The 7,208-nt window shown below is 32.6% G+C and overlaps 1 long non-coding RNA gene across 1 annotated transcript in view; it reads left to right on the top strand.

Annotated features, from left to right (window-relative positions):
• Positions 1–564: 564 nt before the first annotated feature.
• The window catches only part of LOC127276874 (uncharacterized), a 72,483-nt gene continuing 65,839 nt past the window's right edge, over positions 565–7,208 (top strand). Inside the window, exons 1-2 of the long non-coding RNA XR_007842274.1 lie at positions 565–616; positions 797–855. This is a non-coding gene — a long non-coding RNA (uncharacterized LOC127276874). The remainder of the gene's footprint in view (positions 617–796; positions 856–7,208) is intronic.

Genomic DNA, 7,208 nt, shown 5'->3' with positions numbered 1-7,208 from the left:
GAAAGTTTAATTTTACTATATATTAAATAAAGAAAGTCTCATTAGCTATTATCCAGTAGCAAAATGTCATTAAAATATATTTCTCAGATTTTTTCAATCCAGATTGTGACAATAATCATAAATAGAAAAAAAAATATATATAGCACACGATGAGAATAAAAACTTTTATAATATGGGAAAGAAAAATTAGAATTTCTATATAAAACATATGAACTGATTGCAATGATCGTTAAAATCTACTTTGATGTCTCGAATATATGTGATGGAAATATAGTACTGAATGCAAAACTTTTGCAACTGGCAATATACGAGAAGAGAAAGAGATACACACTATACAGCATCTAATGCGTTTCTCTCTTGCCATATGTGTTCGTTTCGCTCGTGTCGTAGAACGATCATCGTCTTCTGGTAACACGTTCCTTGAAAGACCATATAGTCGATTTATTATCTGCGACATGGAATCCACTGGATTCTATTATTCGCGAAACATCATGCTGCGCATTCAATGAAGGAAAAGAAAAAAAAAATTTTTTTCTACTTCCACAATTCTTCTTTTACAACTTAGTCAAGTCGAGTGCCGTATGTTATTGCTGCATAGAACTCCGCATGATACTCGGTATCAAAATTGTTTATAGGAAATCTGTTATATGTTAAAACTGTGATTAAATTAATAAGCAAAAATTTTCATTCCCTGAAAGAAATTTTTTTTAGTTCTTTGTTACTAAAATTTACGTATATTGGGGATATAAAAATTTAATTTTTGCAATTTCTGTATAAAAACGATTTTTTGTTTCAGATGAGTGAGTGACTCCAAAATCCATTATGGTGGTCCTCCTTGAGGTTTACATCTTCAAGGTTAGTAATGACATGGCACTTTAATGATTTGTAGATCATTCATAACAATATATTCAGTATTTATGGTTATACAAATAATGCAACTCTATTACTGTGTTCACTTTGCTATTTTATTTGAGGACAATAACTTTAAAAATATTCTTACTTCGTATTTATAGGAAAACTGTAACGGATATTTATTATATTGTTTCATTTACTATCAGAATTTATTCAACCAATAATAAACGGATATATAGATCAACATTATATCTGTACTTATTTTGCACGCGCTCTACCGGCGGTTTTTGCTACTACAAAACACTTTATATTTGCACAATTCCCTACTAAAATAGAGGAGAATTGTGCAAATAAAGTGTTTTGTGGTACTAAAACCCACCGACAGAGCGCGTACCAAATAATATATAGAATAGACAATTTATTGAAACTGGTGGCGAACTTAGCGCTCCTATAGTGTTCTCTGTCGGTAATACAAAACATCGTGCAGCGTCAAATGGAATTTTCGCTGTAAATACTGACATAATTTTGGTTGATTCGAGTACATTACAGTATAATTAACATTATGGCAATTATATCTAGCTTAACATGTACTTATTTGGTACGCGCTCTAGCGTCAGTTTTCAGTACTACAAAACACTTTATTTACAGGATTCCTTACAAAAATCGAGGGGCTGTTCACTGAAAATCCAATTGAACAATATTTGAGAATTCATTAAAGATTTTTAAGGATTGCTAGTCATTTTCGTAATTCCTATTTTGAAATTAAGGGAAATAGTGCTTTCATTTTATTTAAAGTAATTAAGTATTACTTGCAAGAAAAATAAATTAATTGTATAATTCGGTAGTATTTGAGCCATTGACTATACCTCGCGCTTAATTGCAAGGACTCGTATACGTATTCGGCTTCTGATTCGAACGGAATCGGAAGGACTCGTTGATATTCACAGTGTATTCACAAATTCCTTCTTTGCGCTGCTTCGTGTCGCGCAGACTAAATAAAGTATATATATACAAGGAAGTGAAGATTATGATAAAAAAAATTAGTCAATAATAATAATTAGTGTAAATAATTTTATATTATTTATACAACAATTCTTACTGCATGACTGGAATCGACGCGAGATTCGTTCGGATTCGCATAGTATTCGACAAATTCGAACGTCCTTTTCAATAATCGTCGGTAATCTCCACTTAAAATACAATATATTCAGAGTCAAGAAATTTACATTTTCTTATGTTAATTGATGAATATTCGGAAGATATCTAGTATATTCTCTATACATTACAAATCGGGTATTCGAGATTGAACAGCCCCTCGACAAAAATAGTGGAGAATTGTGGAAATAAAGTGTTTTGTGGTACTAAAACCCACCGACAGAGCGCGTACCAAATAATATATAGAATAAACAATTTATTGAAGCTAGTGGCGAACTTAGCGCTCCTAGTGTTCTCTGTCGGTAATACAAAACGTCGTGCAGCGTCAAATGGCATTTTCGCTGTAAATACTGACATAATTTTGGTTGATTCGAGCGTATTACAGTATAAATAACATTATGGCAATTATAATATATATAACATGTACTTATTTGGTACGCGCTCTAGCGTCAGTTTTCAGTACTACAAAACACTTTATTTACAGAATAGAATTCCTTACAAAAATAGTGGAGAATTGTGGAAATAAAGTGGTAGCAAAACCCGCCGGTAGAATATAGTCTCTCTGCTACAAAATCCCTGATATTTTTCATGGATAAAGAAATTCACATAATTTTGCAAAAAGAGCTCGTCTAATAATAATTTTTCTGGTTTTTCCCATTAAAAAAAAAAAAAAAAAAAATTGAAAAACAATCGTTAAAACTTGACACGTGTATAAAGAGGGACAAAAGTAATTTTTTATCCACCTGGGTGAAAATATATATATATTTTCTATATTTAGAGAAACCGCAGCAGGGGATCGTTGCGGAAATGTGCAAGATATAGAAGAGATAGGTTAGATAGTTGAGAGGGTGACCTGTCGCGCGCGCGGAGAAGTAGAAGCGAGGTCGATTCAAGCACACACATACTCATATAGTTACACATACATACGTATATATATATATATATACATATAGAGGACCAAAAGAAAGAAAGGAAGAAAGAAGGAAAGAAATGAAAGGCTGTCAAGAGTGGAGAGGAGCTCGGGGTATTAGCTGGCTGAAGGGTGGATGCGAAGAAAGAGAGTTCCCTCCTTTCTTATATATTTTTTCCTTGTATTCGACGGCGTTCCTTGGGAAAAGTTTGTTGTTTGAAGCAGCGCTCCTGCCCGCGCAATCATTAATCATGCCGAGTTTTGGTTTGACTAGCAGCCGCGTTGCGCTTCCAGCAGCTCGGTATGGCGTATATAGTCTCTCTTTCTCTCTCAGCTTCCCTTATATACGCTTTTAGGTTAGGTTTCTTCGCCACTGAGAACTCCCTTCCATCCCTCTGCTCTCTGCAATTTTCTCGGGGGTTTCTAGTCTCTCTCTCTCTCTCTCTCTCTCTTTCAGCTTTCTCCCCTTTCATCCCTATTGCCGACCCCTATACACTTACCAAGCCCACCCTCTTCAAAAACCAGGGGAAGGGAACGGCTATTCGGGGATGGCTATCAGAAAAGGGGAGCCCGTTTGAAAAAAAGGAAACTTTCATCCCCGTGTACATCTTTTGCGGAAGCCATTTCTTTTTTTTAGTGAATTCTATCATAAAAATAGTTTTCTAAACCGTTCAATAAAATATTTAATTAAATACTATTCTGTATAAATATATAATAATTAAAAAACATTAGAATCTTTAAAAAAGAGATTACCAATTAGAAATGAAGTATGAATATATATCTATTTCTTAAAGTGATTAATAGTTTAAGGAAGTTGATGCGGTTTTTGTCCAGTCATCAAAATAGAGCTGGATTATCAAGCTGTCTAAATTTTCGTTTAGCTTTTATTGTATATTTTAGGGTAGTTTTAGTTATTGTACAACAAAATACTAACAATGATATTTTTATTACTATTTTTACTATTACTATTTACTATTTTTACCAAATTACTGTTTGCATAATACCTACTAAGATATATAATTGATACCTTAGGCAAAAAAGTATACTTAATTTTTGCTGCAAACCTTTCAACGTCTAAAATTAAACAAAATTGTTCCGTTAAGATATATGTACAGAGTTTATGGAAATCTAATTTTTCTGCAAAAAAAAATATCTCTTATTATACCTTTCACCGTTGTGCAATTATTAGCGGAAGAACGGAATAATATATATATTTTATAGCATATACCTAAAGCTAATAATTAGAAAAATCTTTATATATTTGACATAAGCCTTAATCATGCATGATTATATTTCTGCAAGTCATAAATACATTTTCATTCATAAAACCACTTGCGCGCTTTTTTTTTTTCTAAATGGAGACAATATAAAATTTTATCATCAATTTTCAAAACATAAAATATTAAGATAGTCATAAAGAAAATGCTAAAATAGTACCTATATAGGTATATGAAAATAGAAGCAGACAATTTAGTAAACTAAAATCGGTATTAAATTATTATACCTTTCGTTTTAGTGCGTATATATTTATTATGTTCTGATAAATAGTGTTTCTGATGCGTTATGGATTTTGAAAAATAGTAGTTTGCTTTTAATAAAAAATTAATGATGTATACATTATCAGAGGCATAACAGTATTAGAAAAAAAGTAAAATGGTATTTTGTTGTAAGATTTATTATTATTTTCTCTTTAAAATTAAACTTCTTTGTGCGTGTTACAAAAAATTTTCAAGAATTTATTGTGACAATATTGGAAGCATTTTTGACAGCATCGAAAAATATTATTTTGATTAGTTTTACAGTTATTTTTAAAATTTTCTATGATACTGTTTTATATATAGTAATGGTTACGACACAACATTATTTGTGACATCTGACATTGACGTATACTAATACTATTAATAATACTAATATACTTATAAGGCGAATTCTTATTTCGCACGCGCTCTGGCGTCAGTTTTTGGTACCACAAAGCACTTTAATTTGCATGATCCACCAAAATAGTGGGAGAATTGTGCAAATACGCAGTGCTTCGTGGTACCAAAAACCGACGGCAGAGCGCGTACCAAATATATAGAAATATTTTTCTTTCTGTAAATAAACAAAAATTTGTATTCCAAAATACACCCAAATATTTTGCAATATTCGTTAATGTTAGTGTTTATTTAAATATTTTTCTAAGGTACGATTTTTCAGAAATATATTTTTAATCCTCTGCTTGCATTCGCATATTTGTCATTGATGATGAGACTCGCATTTTTTTTTCCAACGACGAGATATAAGTATAATAATGAAAGAGGTTAAGAAAGCTCACCTCGTGCGACAACAATGCCAACATATAACACACTTGGTATATAACACTCGCGTCAATGAATATCGAGATTACACGGCCAAATGAGAATATCTAGCGGCATATAATCAAAGAGGCAGCAGGTGGTCACACAAGTGGTCGTGTTCGCCTCAGGGCAAAAGATGCAGTCTTATTTCTTCAATCTCTTGTATAACCTTTAACCATATATATATATATATACATCCCAATCCGTTGTAATTCTGATGGTTGCGTTCCTACGGTTATTAATTGCCTTTTCATCTAATTTTCTCTATGCCTCTGGAATGCTTCTTGATTCTTCTTCTCCTTCTTTTTTTTTCCAAAAGATCGCCGCCATCTTGTTATATCCATATTCTTTTTCTACTATTTTTTTCTTCGCGCCGATTTTTAGATATATATACTCTCGACCATTTTGTCGGACTGACAGTATAGACCTTTCGTGGATTATTAATTGCTGTATCCATCTCTAGACTCCATAAGATCGCTGCTGCGCGCGGAAAGCTGCTGTGTTTCTCGCCATAGTTGTAAAACCCGCCTACATATATGGTGTAATGGCCACTCTCTTTCATTTTTATTTCTATTGTATTCTTAAGTTTCGCAAATTCAAATTACCTTTTCGGATATTTTTCTTTTTTCTTACGAATAAGCGAATTTTGTGGTATAGCGATTTTTTTTTTGCTACAGAATTAATTATAATTAATTCTGTAGCAAAAAAAATATTTACTGCTTTAGTATATTTTTTCCAATTTTTAATATATGCAAAAAAAGTAGAATTATTGTTTTGAAAAAGTATATAGTAAAATTCTTAATTCTCTATTTAGATCACATATATATATATAATTATATATAATAACTTGTAAAGACATATACTGTATGTTGTTAATTCATAAAGTTATAACGCATTCATTGGATATTATTAAAACAGAGTGACCTAAGTCCTTGACCACGAAATTGTGTGATGAGGTCATCGTAAATGCTATAGTCATCATTAATATTGCGCTAAAAACGTCAGATCTGAACCGACCTTTTTTTTCCAACGTTGGGATATATATCGTAACAAGATTCGCTTGAATCGAAGGTCAAAACTCGAAACTCAAAAAAGCTATACCAAACATATACATATACATATATAATATATATATACGCGCCTCTATTCTTCGTCCAATATCTTGAAGCCTTTTCAAGGTTACAGCAACCCTCGTTGTTTCATTATAAACCCTGTATCCCTAAAGTTGATGGATAATCTGATGAGAAGCTTCTCGAAGCTGAAATGCAATTATATAGGAGACGAGACATATTCGCGTCTTCCTATATACATCATATATGGGAACAACCATATATAACTTATTGAAACTGACGGCGAACGTAGCGCTCCTAATGTTCACTGTCGGAAATACAAAACGTCGTGCAACGTCAAATGCGGCTTTGAATATTAAATTAAATTAAATATAACTAATAATCTCTTCTATATACAATATATAAGATAAACCTTCGCTTTACCGTAACTATATAGGAACGGTTCTTATATAGCAACCGTAACCATAGCAACGGTTCTTATAGCAACCGTAACCGTAGCAACGGTTCTTATAGCAACCGTAACCATAGCAGCGGTTCCTATAGCAACAGTAACCATAGGAACGGTTTCCATAACAACCGTAACCATAGTAGCGGTATTTCTATAGCAACAGTAACCATAGCAACGGTTTCCTTAGCAACGGTTCCTATAGAAACCATAACCATAATAACAGTAACCATACAGCAACAGTTTCCATAGGAACGGTTCCAATAGAAAACGTAACAATAGCAACCGTAACCATAGCAACAGTAACCGTAACATAGGTTCCTATAGTAACAGTAACCATAGCAACGGTTAATTCCTTAGGCAACCGTAACCATAGCAACGGTTTTTATAGCAACCGTAACCATAGCAGCGGTTCCTATAGCAACAGTAACCATAGGAAC

The sequence above is a fragment of the Leptopilina boulardi genome, unplaced genomic scaffold, assembly GCF_019393585.1.
Source record: "Leptopilina boulardi isolate dan_hultmark-lab unplaced genomic scaffold, ZJU_Lbou_2.1 LbouV2_155, whole genome shotgun sequence".
Lineage (NCBI taxonomy): Eukaryota > Metazoa > Arthropoda > Insecta > Hymenoptera > Figitidae > Leptopilina > Leptopilina boulardi.
This window is presented reverse-complemented; position numbering and strand designations above follow the sequence as displayed.